This window comes from Tamandua tetradactyla, chromosome 6 (genome assembly GCF_023851605.1).
Source record: "Tamandua tetradactyla isolate mTamTet1 chromosome 6, mTamTet1.pri, whole genome shotgun sequence".
Lineage (NCBI taxonomy): Eukaryota > Metazoa > Chordata > Mammalia > Pilosa > Myrmecophagidae > Tamandua > Tamandua tetradactyla.
This window is the reverse complement of record NC_135332.1, coordinates 115035924-115056599: the sequence shown is the minus strand read 5'-3', so window position 1 is coordinate 115056599 and position 20676 is coordinate 115035924. Positions and strand designations below refer to the sequence as shown.

At 39.9% G+C, this 20676-nt stretch overlaps 1 protein-coding gene and 1 pseudogene across 3 annotated transcripts in view; one reads left to right on the top strand and one right to left on the bottom strand.

The window, feature by feature from the left end:
- The window catches only part of LOC143686807 (serine/threonine-protein phosphatase 2A 65 kDa regulatory subunit A beta isoform-like), a 35599-nt pseudogene extending 23663 nt beyond the window's left edge, over positions 1–11936 (top strand).
- XKR9 (XK related 9) overlaps positions 1–20676 on the bottom strand; it is a 512237-nt gene that overhangs the window by 52342 nt on the left and 439219 nt on the right. The gene's annotated exons all lie outside the window — the stretch shown is intronic.

The following is a 20676-nucleotide window of genomic DNA, read 5'->3' as shown; positions in this document are numbered from 1 at the left end:
GAGATGAGGCCTGGATCTGTATATTTTGCAGATGTCTCCCTAGCCACACAGATGATTCTGTAACACACTAGCTATCACAAACTTCTTGACAAACCTAGCCATTTCTGGTCCCCTAAAGATAAGGGATTAGAAATCAATATCTAATAATACTACTTAGCCTTCATTTTTGCTCAACATAAATCCACCTTAGATGAGCACACAGTATTGTCAAATCACCCTGGTTTCGTGGCATGGGTTCAGGCATTCTCTACAAAACTGCTTGAGAATTTCATAATGTTCCAAGTTGATCCCTAGAGGTTTTATATTAGGCCAGGTCTGCTCTAGATAACATGTTCTTAGCAATGTTTGCTTATTGCAAAGCCAAACTTAATTGAAGTCAAAGCCCGGTTAGAGAATACTCCTCATAGGATGCTTTCAAGATGTCCAAGTTGTGGAAAACTAGAGGGGAGAGGCAGGAAGCGTAGAGATGCAAACATAGCTCAGGTGACTTTCAGTAACTAGAATATGTAAATTTAAAAGTACAACATGTAGACTTGGACTTAAACCTGAAATGCCAAGAATTCTAGCTTCCACAAATCACTCAAAATAGGAAAGCAGAAAAGATGAAGAAATATATATGGGTCCATTCCCAAAATCTTTATTTGAAATTTTTTCTGTGCTGCTACCATGCAGATGGGTAAGAAAAAGAAACCAGACCAAAATATCCAAGTCTATACTTCTGTACAACCCAAGTCGCGGTGGTTATGCATTGCTTAAGGTCTTAAACATGCAGTAGAAAGATGGAGTCAAATATGTTCCACCGGTCTCTTGACTTGATGATGGAAATGAACAAGCTGCCAAGGGCAATTAATATTCCTGACTTGTCTCTACTGCTCAGTGTCTTGGGGATATTCAATGTCTTTCTCAACCCGTAAATACGGGTAGAGAGGAAGAAGGGGTATATTGGTAGATGAGGGACACCACATTTGTAACATACTTATGCTCTAATTGCAAACTACCCACAGTCATGTACGTTCTGTTTTATGTGTTTTATAAGAGTCAGATGTAGAATTCCCTGTGGTAGTTCTTTTAACTTTGTAGAAACTTGAAGGAAATTTAGAACTAAAAAGAAACTAAAGAAATAGGACTTAAGAATTAAATGTTTTGAATATTTCCCTTCCTAATTTTCTTCATAGAGAAATGGAATATAGGGAATAATAAACGAAGTGCTTTCAAATGAATCATAATCACATGCATGTGCAAATCCATCAGTGAAGTCTAGATGTGCAATTAAATGCCTAATTATGCTTAAAGAGCCCCTGCATTCTTTACTTCCTGACTGCACCCTCGGGAAAACAACATAGTAGCCTTCTGTCTCAAGTAGGAGTTCTTTAAAGTGTTTAAATGCCATGAAAGTGCAACTGTGTGCCCAATTAGGGGTGCAATTGCAAGGTCAGAGCACGAAACTCAGCCATAGCCCTTGCTGTGAGAGCTGACTCTCCAGATCCCAGCTACCAGTCCAAAGGAGCATGTTAATCAGCAACCTCTGTCATCCCAGCCCCCGTGTGAACTGTGGGATCCACTGTCCTTTCCTGGCCTCAGGGAAGGTGCAAAAGTCAAACCACTTTCTTTGCAGTGCTTCCTTAAAGGGTTTTTATTTATTTCCTCAGCTGAGTGAATAAATAAGTTTATCCTCCAATAGAGCCCTGCTACCATGAAGAGAGTTAGTTAGGGTGGGAGATGAAGAAAGAAGGATAAGCGCTATCCCATTAATTTCATTTCCTAATACAAATCCTGATCAGGCCCTTGCATAGTCTGCTGAAGAGAGACTGCCTATCACCAAGATGTACTACTGCTGGGGACCAATAGCGCATTTTCTGAAAGGTCATGCAGTAAGAATTTTAAATATTCTCTATTAGGAAGTCATAGATAAAGCTCTTTCATCAGAAGTCCTTAGAGTAACCTATTTTCCCAGGTCCAACTGCCTTTCATGGATTTTAAAGTAACTGACAAATCAGGTCATGGTTAGCCCTACTCCACAGGACAGCTAAGGACAGCAGATCCCAGGGTGAATAAGAAGGGAGGTATAGACATGGCAGGAGGACATGTGTGGAGGGGTACACTGAGGAGGCAGGGAGAAGAGGATAACTAATGTCAGCAGCATCTAGCAGTTATTCCTAGGGGAAGGGACGAGATGAAAAATAATATCCAGAGCAAAGCAAGGGATAGAAGCCAGAGACCTAGATGCTGGATCAGAGCATAAGAACAAGGTTTGATCATAAGAAACAAGAGCCCAGATATTGGGTCATTTCATTTTACAAACCTTTGCTGAACATCTATGTGTTTGGCATATAATGGTAGGCATGGAGAATTCAACGGTAAACCACTGATATAAAATGAATGCTCAGGAAACCTGATAAGATGGTGGGATACTAACACAACTTGTGGACTAAGGGCATCTTCTAATTCTCCTTTGTAGGTTCCAGAGTCTGGGATAGGGTATAAATGGTTTCAGCTGGAGGAATCCAAGTCTTATTGGAACAAGGCTCCAGCAGGCAAGTCACAATCCTGACTTCCTGTTGTATATTTATTCCTCTTTCTTCTTGTTTGTCCCAACTGCTGCATTTCTACATTCCCAGTCATGTTTAAAAAAGATCTTTATATGCCTCACCTCCTAACTAGTTGGATTTGGAGCAAAAATTCCAGCTGTCACTATTTCATGCCTCACCATGAAACAGGACTCGACCTCTGACTGGCAGAGCTGTCCTCATCATGTGGTGGGCAGACAGCACTCTGGGACTGTCCCACAAACCTCATCCTTGCTTCTGCCAGGAGAATTCTGAGTCATGAGCAAAACAGTTGAAATAGTGAGATGCAAATCCTAGTTTCAAAGGTAAATGCAGCGTTTATGCTTCAAAATAAAAGATGCAGTTATATTTATGACTGTAAGTAATTATGAATGTAAGTAATTACCTCGAATTTATACTTCTCATAAAAAATATGCAAACTTGGAGATAATAATATGACAGGGACCAAAGAGATTCTCTCCATTTTGATAGTGAAATTGTGAATAACAAATAAATATGGATTTCTATGACACATTTAGTGGGAAGGTACAGGCTGGACAGTGGTTTGGTTAAATGGGAATCGATGAAATGCTGAAGTAAACCCTTTCTCTTTGAGGTTTCTACTTAGCCATGGTTATGAGTTATTAGTGGCTCGAACATATTCATATGATTTTTTTTCCAGCTGTAAATATTGAGTCATGATAGTTATGTGGCCTCCATTGAGTTGGAGGGAAAAATATAGTGGGAGAACGCCATAGAGCTGAAGCCTCATTAACTTCATGGAAATTTGTTTCTATGACAGACGTAAGCAGAATGCTAAAATGGAGGTTCCTTGTGCATCGGGAATCAGAATCATCTAGAACTAGATTGTGACTTGAAACATCCCCCTACTTCACTGTAAATAAAAGATTAAAAACAATTGAAAAAATATTTGGGGTACACTGGCACCCTATGACACAGAAGCTTCCTGGGTTTTTTCTTAGTCACCAGCATGTGGCCACAGCAGTGACCCTGACCCCAGGGTATCAAGGGCTCCATCCCAGGAACCCTCCTTCAAGCCTTCATGCTCTCTCCCTGGGATCACTCAGAAGGTTTCTACCGACCTCCCCACTCTTAACATTTTCTCTTCCCCATTGACACACACGTTGGAGTAATCTGAAAGCCAGATTCTGTTCATGTTCCCACTGTCCAGTAATCTTCAAGAGCTGCCATATGCCTAATAACAACAATTGCAGCTACCACTTATTGACTACTAAGTTCCAAGCTTTGCCTTGAGTATTATCATCCTCACAAAAGCCCTACAAGGTCTATTCATCCATTCAGTTACCAAGCATGAAAAACCCATCATTGAAGTCATTCATGGGAAAACTGAATATCAGAAAATTTCAGCAATCTCCCCAGAGTGACCTGTAAGTGATCAATATAGTGTTCACACTCAGGTCTGTGCACTTTGAAAGCTGGGGATTTCTCTACTATCCCAGATCACCCCATTGAAAAACAGTGCAAACCATTACTCTAGTATTCGAAGCCTTCCAGGATTTGGCCTCACTAGAGGTCTCCCCTGCCCATATCTTTACATTCTGGACAGAACAGATTACATGCTGTTTCCTGGTAATGCCCAGCACTATTCTATGTCTGGGTCTTCTATTCTTGGGCTACCTTCCAGGATGTCTCCTCCCCACCTAAATTCCACCCACTATTCCAAGGCATGAAAAGCTAAACAGCTACCTTCGCCACTGAGAATTCCTCCATAGTACATCTGCTCCAACCTACACACCAGCTGGAAGAGACTTCCCTTTCCTCTGAACTCCCAAAGAGGCTTGTAGCACACTCTTTTAGTATGTGATATGGAATGATCATGACCAAAATTTGGAAATCCAATGGGCCTTTCACTTACTTTTTAACCTCCAGGAGCCTCTGTCTCCTGAATCACAGAATTGTTTTGTGAATTCGATACATAACAAGTAGAAAAGTACTCAGAACAGCCCAACATAGAATAGGTTTTTGAATATATATTATTATTCTTAAAATGATGTGTATGCATACATCAATCTGTCTTCTGAGCTCCTTGAAGACAGGAATGGCCTTATTCAGTCCTCTCTCCAAACTGCTCAGTGGTGCATGGTAATGTTTGATGAATGAATGACAGACATGATGGAGAATCTAATCTAATTTAAAACCCCATTAGAAAATAAATATGAATGCTGAATCATTAAATTGATATCTCTTTTAGTCTCCAGTATTTTAGAACAGCTAGAAGTAAAAACCTAGAACTGTAAAATTGTAACCCATGTCAAAGTCTGAAATATGTTCTACAACTAATTGTGGTGCTGTGCTTTGAAATTTATGGCTTTTTTATATATATGCTATTTTTCACAAAAAGAGGGAAAAAAGTCAATTGTGATGATAAAAATGTATTTAAGCTCTCTAGCCCCTATATTCTGGAGCAGCTAGAAGGAAAAATATGAGAGTATCTCACAATAGCCCATTACAAACTCTGGGATCTGTACTGTAACCACTTGTTGAAAAGTGCTTTGAAAACTACTGCTTTTTTATTTCTTTGCTTTGTATATATGTTATAGTGTACAATCAAAAAAAGTTAAAAAAAAAAAAAAAACATTAGACTACAACTGAAACTATAGCTCCATATAATGATACAAGTGAAATGACAGCCAAGGATTGAGTGAGGCAGATGCATACATATGTCTGAGTTATTGTCTCATCTACTTAGCTCAGATGAGTAGAGTCCAGAGTCCATAAAGCCACAGATAAATTAAAGTGCTCCAAATATTTCTCCCACTCCCTGTAGATGGATGAAGGGGAGTTGATAATGCTTGGGGAGAATACTAGCCATAGCAGAAGCATTATCATTGTAGTAGTAATAGAAGCCAACATTTATTAAGTGCTTAAATATCAACCAGACAACAATTTCAATGTTCTGCACTGGTTAGCATTTTTAAATGAGGGAACTAAGATAGAAAAATAGCTAAGTAACTTTTAAGAATGTATAGGAAGTGAAAAAGCTGGGATTTTACCCAGGGCCTATGCATTCAACAGCTCTGCTACATGTATCGCAGCCAACAGGGGCAGTCTGAATGTTGCGTTGTTCCCTACCAGAAGAAGGGTATGACTCCTGCCAGACTCAGAAGAGAGAGCTGTACCTGATCCACCATTCACCTCACTAACCCAGCTGCCTCTTTTAGGAGGCCCTAATGCTGTTAGAACCTGTGCTGTTACTACCATGAGAGCAGTAGAAAGGAAAATATTTGCATTAGAGAGTAATATCCATTTTTACAAGTCCAGTCCTTTGGATTTGCAAAGGCAGTCCCAAGCACATTGAGATGGCCATGTGCAAAAGTGATCCAGATAGATGGAGCTGAAGGACAGTGTTGAAAACTCCACAGCTTTCCAAGCAGGTTATGGTATCTGAGGAAGTGAGTACAAATTGAAGCAAAAAGATAGAGTAAATGGAGGCCGCCTTTTCCCTGGGATAGTTCCTTCAGGAAAACAAATATAAGCAATTTGATGAAAATACTTTAAAAATTCCCCATTGCTTTTAGGCATCAAATTCCCATAGGTTGAGCAATGGGGTCGTTTTATATTAAGGAGTTGATATTGAAATTGCATCCTAAAATAGTTCAACATAATGAGAGCTCTTCCTGGCTGTGGTATTTGGAAACTGTATGTACCTCAAGAAAGAATGTTCTTGAAGTGAATTCCATTGTAAATAGAACCTTTTGATAAAGTACCTCCATTAAGGTGTGACCCATCTCATCCAGGATGGGTCTTAAATCTCTAACTGTAGTCCTTTATCTGAATTTCATTCCCTTATAAAGAAAGAAAAAGACGTAGAAGTAAGAAGCTGAAATCAATGAAAACTGGAAGAGAGAGGAAAGACCAGCAGACACTGCCATGTGCCTTGCCATATGGTAAAGGTGTCCAGGTGGGCAGCTGGAATTTTGGAAGAAAGTGTCACCTTGATGATACCTTGATTTAGACATTTTTCTCAACTTCCAAGCTGTGAGCTAATAAATTCCCACTGTTAGACCAACCCATTTCATGGTATCTGCTTTCAGCAGCCTAACAAATTAAAACACTGGTTGAAACCATAAGGGGGTAAAAGCCACATAAATGAAGGCCAGACTGGCTGAGAAGAGTTCATTAGCATGCTCTCACAGCAGCAGCCCATTCCTGAGAGGCCAGCCCTTCTTCCTCAGGAGGATTTGTGGACCACCGCGGGGAGGGGTCCAGGGAGCGCTTACTTGGCTGGATTCTTAATCCAGCTATGCCAGGATAATGGCATAAGGTTCACATTGGCACTAATTTAGGTCACACCTCTTAGATAAATTTCCTTTCATCCATTTCACCCTGGAACATGCATTCTCAATAGGGGAAATAAAGAGGGTGAAAGTTGGCTCTTGGGAGATGACTAGAAGCTTACATTTTATGGTATGAAGCAAGATACTGATGCAGTTTACAGATATCCATGGTATTGAAATTCCCTGATGGAGGTGGGGGCTTGGGTAGTCCGTGTCAGAATTCTCTCCTGAGACCTGGATTTGATTCCTGGTCCATGCACTTCCCCAAAAACAAACAGGCAAAAATTGGTTTATACCTTGCTGGTTGTGGTAAGAATTTTTTGAGATAACATATGAATTACCTAGTAAGTACCTGGGCATAATTGATGGTTGGTAAATTGATGGTCTGCTCTGCCAGTTTTTTGGGTAAATAATTAGCCAAACATCTTCAGGAAGTGTAGCCATTGGGTAATAAAAAAAAAACAAACCAAAAAACAAGCTATATGTTCTTTCTGATCCAATGAAACATCTCAAGTGAATTTATAAAAAAGGAAATATCAGCTGTAGTATCCTAAAGTATATTAAATGAAAGAAAAACTTAGTTCTAGGATAATTTGTCAAATATCAACCTTGCCTATTTTAGGAGATCAAATATTATAATTAAGCAAGACTCACAATTCAAATGCCTGGAATAACAATTAATAATAATTAATTATTAAAGACTTACTTGGCTTAACTACTTGCTGGAAGTAAACTTTTCCTGCTCATAAAAATATACATGGACATTTCTGGCAAACAATGTATTATAAAGGGTAATGGCAAAAGATAATCCTTGTATTTCTTAGAATCTGAGGTACTGACTTTGTTCAGTGTGCTTACTGTAAGATAATGTACTTTCTGCCTCCTCTCCAAGAGTAATAATCATTCTGCTCTTAAAAGCTAAATATTTTTCATAATTACTGACATGTGTGGTCAAGAGATGAAAGTTAGTATCTCTCTAAATATTCTATGGGAGAAAAGAATAAAGACTTGATTTTCTAGTGGTTCTGGTTGACTGGCCAGTATAGATGCCATCAAAAACTCTGTTGGTGGTTTTAGAGATTTTCAGTATGCGAGCTACCCTTTGAAGAACAAAACTAGCCGCATAGTTTGCTCATTCAGCCACAAAGCAATGATGTTTATGCATTTGCACCTCTGAGCTAAAATACCTGTGTATCTCTCCAGGAGAAAAATTGTTCCCCACCACCCCCACTTATTAGCTGCATACCCACCCAGTAGTGCTGTGATGATGGTGATGGTGGTGGTACTGGTGGTGAAAACAGTTTCAAAGCGACCAAGATTGTAACCAATAAATTAAGAATTAACAAATGATGGGGTGCAAGGATAGGTCAGTGGTTGAATTCTCGCCTGCCATGAGAATTCCTGGTCCATTCACTACCTCCCCCCTCCCCCCAAAAAACAAAACAAACAAGCACCAAACAAACAAAAAATTAAACAAATGGTGCTACAATAATGGGATACTCACATGGAAAAGCAATGAAATGTGACCCCACCATACATACAAAAAAAAAAAAATTAAAAATGATTGTGATTTCTGAATCATTATACAGATGGGTGATTTTTCTATATTGTAGAATAGGCAGAAGTTAATACCTGAAATTAGTGAAACTCAACGAATCTCACGCTTGTTTATACTTACTATTATAATCATAGTTCTAGCCTGGTCTCAGCCTTGCGTACACTTACTATTGTAATGGTAACAACTCCATCCCCCCTTGTTTGAATCCCTAAACCCTGAACTCCTTAGACTTAGGGAGACAAATCTGGGGGGTGATAGGCCATCTGATCTCCTGCTTTGCATATAGCCTTAAACTCTTCCTCTTGAAAACCCTGGGGTCATGGATTAGCTGTTATGCACATTAGGCAGAGAACCCACAGCTTTTGTTTGGTAACAAGATGGCAGCGTAAGATGCTGCACAGTGCCCCTCCTCCATAGAATCTTTGGACAACTAGCAAAGACTGGCAGAGTGATCTTCCTTAAAACTCTGGAAAATACTTCAAGCATTTCAGTAACCGGATGAATACTGAGTCAAGAAAGGGCAGCTTTAAAAATGGCAGGAGAAGCACAGGGCACATTTCCTAACGCTTACCTCAGCCCCCCCCTGGAGCCCTGAGGAGCCAAACTATATCCCTATTGTGAGTCCCTTGGTCTGTTCCAGAGGGAACAGAGTAACCCTCCGCGTATGCTCGGGTGCCCGTATGGTGGTGTCTATCTGCTGGGTGCAGCATGAAAGCCTGAATCACGAAACTGTCCTCGGGTTGCCCTCGCAGAACTTGTCCTGCTGGCAGAAGCAGCTTGCAGACAACTAAAGTATAAGAAACAATTAAATCAAAGTAGCCTAGGGCAAAGGATTACTGGTTTTAAGTCTTCTAGTAGAGCAACTGGGAGAGGGAGAAAGTCTATTTCATGCATTAGAACCCCTCTAAAAACAGGGAAATTCCTAAGGCCACAAGCAAGCACAAACCAGGACAAAAGGCAGGCTCAGAAAACGTGAAGAGGGCTCTGCACTTCACTTTAATGGTAGGTTGATCTTCTGAACAGGAGAGCTGAACTGTGAAGCCCAGCAGCAGCCAACACACAGTCAATTTGCAAAGAGTGTGAAGGTTGTTTTTTTCTGTTGGTTTGTTTCTTTTTGCCAACTCCTCTCACTCAAGGAAATCACTAATTGGATACACATAAAACGAACAGAAAGCTATGGAACTAAATCCCAGAGTTAACACTTCAAAATATTAAAATATGTAGTGTGCAACAAAAAATCAGAAGATCCAGAAAACAGGAAATGATGTCCCATCCGAAAGAACAAGATAAAATCCAGAAATGATCAATTAAGAATACAAGATTTGGGGAATACCAAAAGTTTTTTGGAGGGGTGGGGGTGGGGTGGGGTAGGGTTGTTGAATGGTCCAGAAATCAAACCGGGGTCTCCCACTGGCAGGTGAGCATTCTACCACTGAACCACCGTCCTCCCAATACCAAATGTTTTTCAAAAAGGATTCTCAATATGCTCAAGAAAATAAAGTAAAACACAAGAGAAATAACCAAATGGTGTCAGGTAAACAATGAATGAACAATATCAGAATCTCAATGGACAGACAGATATTTTGAAAAAGAACCAAACAGAAGTACTGGAGCTGAAAATCACAATAACTAAAAAGAAAACTTCCCCAGAGGATTTCAAGAGAAACTTGGAGAAGAAAGACACAGTGAGAGAGGTGGGGTCTGGGCCCGGAGTGGGTGGTGGCTGCTGGCCCAAGAGGAAGGGCTCAGTGGTTTACTCCACGGACTCCGTGGTGAGCACGTGCAGCTCAGTCTCAGCAGTATTAAGAAGTTATCAACAATTGTTCTAGCACTTGGGTAGAAAGGCCTCGAACTGGACTGCTGCCATTCCTTACTGACAGTTTATGATGAAGATGAGGTGCCCTTAGCTCTTGCTGAGCAGCTGGGAAATTTCACTGGCCTTGTGGGAGGTCCCGATTTTGCCCGCTGTCGGCTGCCTCCTTTGGAAAGTCTGGCAACGGTGGCAGAGACCGTGGTTTGTGACAAGACTGTGGAGTCCTGAGGCGGAGCTCCCAGGAGCATACTCCAGTTGCCCTGGAAGCTCACTCCGTATCTCTGGTGAAACGCCTGGCAAATGGGGATTGCTTTACTTCTTGCAGATCTGCATGTGGTTTATTCAGCATTTGCTCTCCCAGGGTTTCAAAGACTATCAGGGCAGAAATTAATATTTCTGTTCGCTGTGCTCAGATCACACATCATGTCATCTGAGCACACGACAGGTCGCTGCTTCCAACTTGGGTGAATTTGCAGAAGTTCTGGAATTAGAGAGTGTGGAAATGAAATTGTCCATTGTTCGCTCATCTAGCTTCAGATGAACAGGATTCAGTGTGGTTCCAAGCTGTGGAAGTTTACATCAGTATAGCTCAGCTGCCTGTCTCAGGGTGACATCAAGGCTTTGGTGATGCCCACACCTCGACAGGCAGCAGAAGACAAATCTTGGTGAATTCTATTATATATGGGAGTTGATAAATTTTCAGAGTTTCAGAAAGCTGTGGGTCCTGAAATCACCCTAAATGACCTCAGCCCTGTCTTTCAGAACCTTCTTAAAGACTGGGAAGCAGAAATCCAAGCAACTGCTGCCCACAAAGTGAAAGAACTTTGCGAGGACTTACCCACTGAAGGTAGGAAAACTATAATTATGAGTCAAATTCCACACTATATAGAGGAATTAGTATCTGATACCAATCAACATGTCAAATAAGCTCTAGCTTCTGTAATTATGGGATTGTCTACCATTTGGGGTAAAGAGAATACCACTGAACATCTAACTTTTTTTTTTTTAAAGCTCAGTTAAAGGATGAGTATCCTGAAGTTCATTTGAATATCATTGCCAATTTGGATTGTGTAAATGAAGTGATTGGAATCCTTCAGCTCTCTCAGTCTCTCCTTCCTGCCATAGTGGAGCTGGCTGAAGATGCCGAGTGGAGGGTTTGCCAGCCCATCACTGAGTTTATGCCATTGTTGGCAGGCCAGCTGGGTGTGGAATTCCTTGATGAAAAGCTGAATTCTTTATGTATGGCCTCGCTTGTGGACCGTGTATATGCTATTTGAGAATCTGCCATAAACAATCCTGTGAAACTAGTTCAGAAGTTTGATACAGAGCGCAGCACAAAATACCATAGTTCCCAAAGTGTTAGTAATGGCAAATGATCCTAATTACTTGCATAAAGTAACCACTTTAGTCTGCATTACTGCACTGTCTGAAGCCTGTGGTCAGGAAATAACCACTATGCAAATGCTGCCCATCATATTAAAAATGCCAGGAGACCAAGTAGCAAATGTTGGTTTCAAAGAGACAAATAGCTACAAGAAAAGTTGGAACAACTCTAGATACTGATTCTTTGCAGGGAGGTGTTAAACCAGTAATACAGAAAGTCAAGCCAAGACAAAGACATGGATGTCAAATACTTTCCCCAGGAAACTATAAGTATTCTTGCCTTGGCAAATGAGGAACAGGAGGGAAAAGATGGCTAAATTCTTACCACAGATTCCTTGTCAATGTGCTCTTAAACTGGGGAGAAAAAAAATTGAAAACCTTCAAGATTTCATTAATGCAAATGGCAGCAACTTACCAGAAATCATATTTCAGTGACTTGATTCTTTCTAAAGATGAAATGGGATTTTTTTTTTCTATGTTTTCTTTGTTGGGATGATTATTTAAGTCATTCTTATTGTTTCTGAACAATTCCTGACATTTAGTATAGTCATCTCTTGAATGTCTCCTAATGATTTATCTGAGACATATATCTGTGTGTCTCTCCATCATTCCAAAATTAGATACACATGGTTTAGAATAACTTATTTTATAGCATCTCCATTTGGGAGACATATCAAGATTTGACCATAGTGAAAGCCACATTTTCCTGGGTAGTGATAGGCTGCATCCGTGTCTCACATGGAAGGGGAATGCAGAAGTCCAGGATTAATGTATTAGTTGTTTGGATTTTTATTTGCTCGATTTTGACTGTATTCATGTCATTGAGAAACTTAACGGGTGGATGCATCCTGCTGCTAAAGGGTGATGTGGAAACATAATTGAATCTCAACGGCTCAGCACTGTAACTGCATTAAAAAAGACTTCTTTTTCTTCTGAGAAACTTTAAGTTTAGTGCCTCCTAAGAAGCAGAGCTGTTTCATTGTGCGATTTCAGCTTTGTGTTTTTCGTAAGTAAAGGAACCAGTGGTATAATACTGTACAGGCTGGCCTACTCTTTACCTGGTTGTGCCTCCAGCATTGTTACAGTGTACAGCAGCTTTCCAAACTGAAGTTTCATTACTAATTTTTTGATACAGGTGAAGTCTTATCACTTGAAAAGTTTGTTTTTTCTGCTTTTCTAGTAAAACCTCATTAATTCCTCCTAGAATTTAAGATAACAGGTTAAGCTGAAAGGTTTGCTGAAGCAAATTAATAGTCTTAAATTATTTTAAAGCTCTTTTTAAAAGGCAATATTAGAGTTGATATACCAATTCCCAGTCACTGTTTTCAGTTGTATTAAAATACCTTCCTTGAAGGCCCTCAGGAAGTCTCACCTTATTTTAGATGCATTCAATTTACTCTTTATAATTGAAATATATACATGTGTATTTTGGGAGAATTTAAATATTTTTTCTTAATTTAATTATATTTTTCACCTATTCAAACTCAGTCTTGTCCCTAATGAATTTTAAATTAATGAGGTTTTACCATAGCTTATTTTTCTCTCAGTGCAACTTAATATGTAATTTGCTTAGTTCCATTTTTTTATTCCCTTTACCCTGCTTTATTTTTTTCCTTTTTATGTGAAAAATAACATATATACAAAAAAGCAATACATTTCAAAGCACAGCACCATAATTAGTTGTAGAGCATATTTCAGAGTTTGACATGGATTACAATTCTACAATTTTAGGTTTTCACTTCTAGCGCTCTAAGATATTGGAGACTAAAAGAGATATCAATTTAATGATTCAGCATTCATATTCATTTGTTAAATTCTATCCTCACTGTATAACTCCACCATCACCTTTGATCCTTCTATCCTCTCTTTAGGGGTGGTTTGGGCTATGGTGATTCTAAATTTTTCATATTGGAAGGGTCTGTCACTAATATGGGGTAGGGATATGGAACTAACTGATGTTCTGGAGAGGCTGGGCCCTCTAGGTTTCAGAACTTACCTGGTCCAGGACCCATCTGGAAGTTGTAGGTTTGTGGCAAGTTACTCTAGAGCATGGAACTCTTGTGGAATCTTATATATTGCCCTAGTGTTCTTAAGGATTGCCTGGAATGGTCCTGGTTGGGGTTTGGCAGATTATGATAGGTAGCAAGGTCTACCTGAAGCTTGCATAAAAGCAACCTCCAGAGTAGCCTCTCTACTGTATTTGAACTCTCTCTGCCACTGATACTTTATTAGTTACACTTCTTTCCCCACTTTTGGTCTGGATGGAATTGTTGATCCCGTAGTGCCAGGGCTAGGCTCATCCCTGAGAGTCATCTCCCACATCACCAGGGATACTTTCATCCCTGGATGTCATGTCCCATGTAGGAGGGAGGGCAACGATTTCACTTGCAGAGTTGGGCTTAGAGAGAGCGAGGCCACATCTGAGCAATAACAGAGATCCTCCAGAAGTAACTCTTAGGCATGCCTATAGGTAGTCTAAGCTTCTCTGCTACCTACATAAGCGTCACAAGAGTAAGCCTCAGGATCGAGGGCCATTTAGTTTTTGAATTGTTTCATTCACAGCCTTCTAGCCCTCCTCTGTTTTGTGAAGGCCCAAAGTCTCCTATGAAACTTTGTATATTAAACAATTACCTAAAACTAAAAAAGAGAGAGAGAGAGAGAAACAGTGAACTCAAAGACCAGACAATTGACATGACTCAGGCTGAAAAGCAGAATGGAAAAAAGTGAACAGAGCCTAAGAAACCTGTGGGACACCATCAAGCATAACAATATATACATTATGTGAGTCCCAGAAGAGAAGACAGAAAGGGGCATGTGTTAGTTAGATTCAGTTGTCAACTTGGCCAGGTGAGCATACCTAGTTCTGTTGCTGCGGACACAAGCCAATGGTACATGAACCTCATCTGTTGCTAATTACATCTGCAGTCGGCTAGGAGGCGTGTCTGCTGCAATGAGTGATGTTTGACTTAATTGGTTGGTGCTTAAATGAGAGAACGCAATGTAGCACAGCCTAAGCAGCTCAGCATTCCTCATCTCAGCACTAGCAGCTCAGCCCAGGCCTTTGGAGATGCAGAAAGAAGTCACCCCGGGGAAAGTTGTTGGAACCCAGGGGCCTGGAGAGAAGACCAGCAGAGACCATCCTGTGCCTTCCACGTAAGAAAGAACCTCAGTGGAAAGTTAGCTGCCTTTCCTCTGAAGAACCAACAAAATAAATCCCCTTTTATTAAAAGCCAATCCGTCTCTGGTGTGTTGCATTCCGGCAGCTAGCAAACTGAAACAGGGCAGAAGGAATATTCCAAGAAATAATGGCAGAATTTTAAAATTTAATGAAAAACATGTATTTGCACATCCAAGAAGCTCAATGAATAAACAGGATAAATGCAATGGTAAGTGTGCAAAGACATATAGTAATCAAACTGTTGAATGTCAACGGACAAGAGAGTTATGAAAACTGCAAGAGAAAAGCACCTTGTTATGCACAAGGGAATTCCAATAAGATTGCCTCTCTCATCATAAACCATGGAGGCAAGAAGCCAGTGGGAAGTAATATTTAAAGGGCTGAAAGGAAACAATTGCCAATGAAGAATTTTATATCTGGAAAAACCATCCTCCAAAAATGAGGAAGAGATTAAGATATTCTCAGATAAGCAAAAGGCTGAGGGAGTTCATCACCACTAAACCTGCCATAAGCAATGCTAAAGGGAGTTCTTTAGACTGAAAGAAAAGGACATTTGATAGTGGACTGAAGTGGCATAAAGAAATAAGGAGCTGCCATAAGGTAAGCACATGGGTAATTATAAATGCCAGTAATATAGTATGGTAATTTTGGTATGTGACGCCACTCTTTACTTTACTCTTTGCTTCTAAAATTCAAATACATAGAAGGTTATTATGAATCTATGGCTTGAAACATACAATGTATAAAGATATAATTTGTAGCAAATACAATAAGAAGGAGGTTGATGGAGAAGAATAGATTGGTTTATGAGTGTGCTGTTGCATTAAGTTGGTATCAAATCCAACTTGATAGATATTGTTAAGATGTCAATTCTACCCAAAGTAATTTTGCAGATTCAAGGCAATCTCAACAGAAATTCTAATAGCCTTCTTTGCAGAATTGGAAAAGCCAGTCATCAAATTTTTGTTGAAGGGTAAGGGACCCTGAACAGCCAAAACCATATTGAAAAAGATGAAAGAAGTCGGAGAACTCACATTTCCTGATCTTAAAACTTATTGCAAACCACAATAATCAAAACAGCATGGAATTGGCACAAGGACAGACTTATTGACCAGCGAAAACAAATTCAAAGTTCAGAAATAAATCCTCATAATGCATGGCCAATTGTATTTTGACAAGGTGTCAAATTCAGTCAATAGGGAAAGGAGTTTCTTCAACAGTTGGTGCTGGAAAAACCATATATTCACATGCAAAAGAATGAAGGTGGACCCTTACTTTACACCACATACAAAAATTAATTCAGAATGGATCAAGTACCTAAACATAAGAACCCAAACTATAAAAGTCCTGGAAGAAGACATAAGAAAGTTTCCTCAGTACTTTTGTTTCAATGATTTCTTAGACTTTACACCAAAGGCATGAGTAACAAAATTAAAAAAAAAAAAAATACACGGGACTTATCAAAGTTAAAAACTTGGGGCATTAAAGGACTTCATTATAAAAGCAAAATCTAAAGCTACAGAATGGGAGAAAATATTTGGAAACTACATATCTGATAAATGCTTCATATTCAAAATATATAAATAAATCCCACAACTCAACACAAAGACACCCCAGTTAAAAAATCGCAAAAGGCTTGAACAGATATTTCTCCATGTAAGATATGCAAATGGACAAAAAGCACAAGAAAAGATGCTCAATGTAATTAGGCACTATGAAAATGCAATTCAAAACCACAATGAAATACCATTTCACACCCATTAGAATGGTTGCAATTCAAAAAATGGAAAGTAACAACTGTTGGGATAGATGTTGGGAAATAGGAAGACTAGTTCATTGTTGGTAGGAATGTAAAATGTTGCAGCCACTATGGAAAAGATTTAGGCAGTTCCTCATAAAGTTTAACATAGGATTACTAAATGAACCAGCAATACCACTCCTAGGAATATAGCCAAAAGAACTGAATGCAGGGAAGTGAACGGATATTTGCACACGGATGTTCCTACCAGCATTATTCACAGCTGCCAAAAGTTGGAAGCAACCTAAGTGACTATCATCTGATGAATGGATAAACCAAACTGTGGCATATACAATGAAATATTATCCAGTCAAAAAAATGACATTCAGATACTGCGACAACATGGATGAATCTTGAAGACATCACGTTATGTGAAATAAGCCTGACTCAAAAAGATAAACACTGTGTAATCTCATTGATAGAAAAAAATTAGAATAAGCAAATTCATGGAATCTGAAACAAATACAGATTACCAGGGACCAGGGTCAAGGTAGGGAATGGGGAGTTAAAGCTTAATCAGTATGGAGTTTGTTTGGCTTAATGGAAAAGTTGTGGTAATGGATGGTGGTGATGGTAGTACAACATTTTGAGTGTAATTAATACCACTGAATTATATATTTGAATGTGGTTAAAAGGGGAAAGTTTAGGTTATATATGTACTAGCAGAATAAAAATTTTAAAAACAACCATAGGGCTGCAAAACACACTGAACCCTAATGCAAACCATAGGCTATTTAATAGTACGATTATAATAATATTGTTTTATCAGTTATAACAAAGGTACCACACTAACACAAATTGTTAATAATAGGGAAAACTATGTGTGCTGTGGGGGTATATGGGAACTTTGTGTTTTCTGCATGATTTTTCAGTAAACCTACTTCTCTAATAAAACAAATTATTTCTTTAAAAATCTGTGATCCATTCTTGCTCTTAATTGAAATATAACAAATAACTGTTCATTAGATATCAACTAATAATTTTCCATGAGAACTTATAACTTAAGAGTTGGTAGTGATTTTGCACATTTTATTTTTTGGCATGAGCAGGCTCCGGCAGTCGAACCCAGGTCTCTGGAATGACAGGTGAGAATTCTAACACTAAGCTACCCTTGCACGGCTTGCACATTTTTAAAAGGATCTCTTGAAGACTTTAACTGTTTCAGGGCCTAGAAGAAGGAAGGCGTTCTGGTGAAATTGGAGGTATTGGTGTTGGTAGTTTGAAGCAGATAGCCTTATCAAAAGGTTTCTCAAATAACTGTATGTTTGTAGCTTCCTAGAAAATCAGTGTTGAGTATCTTGGAAGTACCCTTCCTAACTAGAAAAACCTCTACTCCAAAAAGGGTCCCACAGAAGGAGACCTACTGCCAACCCCCTAAGCCATAGTCCAACATCCTTCTGGGACTGACCAGTGCCCCCTCTAATCCTCTTCCTTCTGCTTGAGAAGGACCTGCCCCAGGTTGAGGAAGCTGAAAGCCAGAAAGAACCAGAGTTTATTCACCATGATATCTAGCCACCAGTTATAAGATAGATACAAGTCTGTCTGGCTCCTCTTCTGGATCTGGAGATCATGCTTTCCTGGAATTTCCTCATTATTTTCCCCAAGTACTTCATAAACCATTTGGACAGAACATATCATTGACCATGGCTTATCTCAGCAGGTATGACTGGGCTTGTCTACCCCCTTGATACTCCCTTTGGAATAAGAATTCCTTATACCATTTTCAAACATGTCCTGACCCTACATACCATGCTGTTCTTCATTTGCTTTAAACTTCTTCCTGCTCAAGAAGATGTCCCAGTTCCCATGTATCATGTCAGTGATCACAGCCAACCTGGTGAAGATGAACCTGGAGGCCTCCCCTGTAGCACTTTGTTCAGGGCCATCCTGCAGGGCAGCCTGTTCAGCCTGGATGATCTCCTGCACACAGCTACATAGCTCCAACATCATGAGTGCTCATGATTTGGTCTGTGTGGTCCCTTCCTCCTAATCACCTTATAGCACTGCTACTAACAGCAGCTCAAGGCCAAAGTCCCTGGGAAATGGAAGACAGAGATAGCCCTGATTTGAAAAGGAGAGAATTCCAGTACTGACAGAGAAGAACGTGAGATTTCAACTCCTAATCAGTAACCTTTCTTCAAGAGCTCCTCCATAATTGCCACCCTCAGAAATAGCTCAGTACCCTCTGTCTATTGGCTTTATCTTCACTGTTACGATTGGAATGTCCCAGGATGTGACCACTGAGATTAGTTTCAACATTGTAGACATCAACACCTGGAAAATAATTTATTATATTCTGTTTCTTGATTTTCAACTTCTTGGACTTGCTGGCTTGAGCTCCATAGCCATATGTATATGGCCTGGGAAAGACAGCCGCTATCTGCCAGCTACGATGCTGGCCTGACAGGTGCTTGTGTTGCTGTGCCTTCTGAGCAATGTAATGCCTTGTGTCTACCCACCAATGATCTGTGAAAATGACTCCTTGGTTGCCTTCATCACTGGCTTCTTTTTCTCTAATCATTACCTGCCCAGTCTCTGCATGTGTTTCTAGACAAAGAAAGTGGCTCCTGCTGAGAGAGGGGGAGTGGGAGCATCACAGACTTCTTCTTAGGGGCACTGCTTTGCTTCTTGCTTTGGAAAATCATGTGACCAAAGGACAGTTAGAAAGCCAGGACCACTTGCAGGCCTGATACCTCCCTGTCTTCAGGCTGGCCCATTAGCTATATTTTCCAGTTGACATCTGCTTTCTCACTGGTGTTTTGAAGATTTAAGCCAGCTTTTTGGAAGAAGGCTCTCTTTGGACAAGCAGGAAGGGCATTGAGGGTCCAAGAATCAGAGTCATGGTAGGTGGCCCCAGATTCGCCCAGAATCTCTGTGGCTGCCCCAAGGCCATGTACTTGGCTTGGCCTGTCAGAACTCTGTCCAGAGCAAGATAGCAATGGCTTCTGAGTGTGTATATACATCTGCATGACAGTGCAAGGGTTGACTCTGAGGTAGGGAAATATGTTGATACTGTCTATCTTATGTCTCCTCCCTCTCCTCTCCTCATGTAATTCTTTATCTCCTCCAACCACTCTCCATAGCCTCTCTAAATTTCCCAGCTTTCTTTACATCATGTATTGCATACAGTTTCATTTGATTACATTTATATACACAACAGAAAATAAACCTCTTTGAGAGGAAAGCAAGACTGAGTCTCTTTTGGAATACTGGAGGAGAGAGGTACTAGGAAACTGGAAGTGTTAGCTAATGGGAAAAGTAGAAAGACAGGTAAGAAAATATTCACCAATTGTCAGCTTTTGCCAAAAGCCATCTGTGATAGTTTGAAGCTGTACGTACTCCAGAAAGAAACATGTTTTTAAATTTAATCCATTCCTGTGGGTTTGAACCCATTATAAGTACAACCTTCTGGTGAGGTTACTTCAGTTAAGGTATGGTCTCCCTCAATTAGCATGGGTCTTAATTCTATTATTGGAGTCCTTTATAAGAAGAATGAAATTCAGACAGAGTGAAAGAAAGCCACAGGAAGCAAGAAGCTGAACATCAACAGAACCTGGAAGAGAAGGGAGAGACCAGGAGACACGCCATATGCCTTGCCATAAGACAAGCTAAGGACCAAGAATCACTGGCAGTCAGCCCAAGAATTCCACACTCTTCAGGAAGAAAGCATTGCCTTGATGACAATGATGATTTGAACTTCTTCCAAGCCTCAAACCATGAGCAAATCTTCCACTGTTAAACTTCACCTAATATATGGTATTTGCTTGAACAGTGCAGGAAACTAAAACACCATCCACTGCCTCTAAGAACATGACTATAGCCTCCATCCAGGTTATTTTGTATTAAGTGTGGTTCCTGCTAGACATCATCAAATAATATCCTGAAGGAATCCCATTTGGACAAATTACAAGCCCAATGGCCGGCTGTGCCCTGCAAATTAGGATGAAGATGATGAAACAAATAGGAAAAAGAAATACCAAGCTTTGTATGGAATGTTTACAGTGATCTACACAATGTAGGTGAGATTTGCTGCCTGCAGAAACCACCTCAATGTTGTCCACTGCCAGATATCACTTCGGTC